This window comes from Eimeria mitis, genomic scaffold (assembly GCF_000499745.2).
Source record: "Eimeria mitis Houghton genomic scaffold, Emh_scaff3340, whole genome shotgun sequence".
Taxonomy (NCBI): domain Eukaryota; phylum Apicomplexa; class Conoidasida; order Eucoccidiorida; family Eimeriidae; genus Eimeria; species Eimeria mitis.
In genome coordinates this window covers 2,524-3,041 of record NW_013571680.1, presented here as the reverse complement: position 1 = coordinate 3,041, position 518 = coordinate 2,524, and positions in this window count along the sequence as shown.

Below are 518 nucleotides of genomic sequence, written 5' to 3'. Positions count from 1 at the left end.
ATATATATATATATATATATATATATATATATATATATATATATATATATATATATATATATATAAAGAGGGTTTGTTCGTGTTTGTTTGTTCTGTGTTCGTTTGGTTCTTGCTTAGGGTTTAGCGAACCCTAAACCCTAAACCCTAAACCCTAAACCCTAAACCCTAATTTTCTTTGCTTAACTTGCACTAAACAAACCCTAAACCCTAAACCCTAAACCCTAAACCCTCATCCAGGACCCAGCATACGCGAGAGCATGCAATTAAAAACAAAAGAAAAATTTTTATTGTGAGGCAGCAGCAGAGCTGCAGCAAGCCCCAAACCCTAAACCCTAAACCCTAAACCCTAAACCCTAATAAATTAGGGTTTACATATTCTGCATAGAAAATAAAATAAAAAAAAAAAAACAAAACAAAAACTAAATAGCTGCATCATCTAGAGAGTCAACAGAAACCTCCGATAGACAGGACGTCTCTCCTTCTGTTGCGCTGCCGTAGTTGCTGCCAGCTGTTGCTGC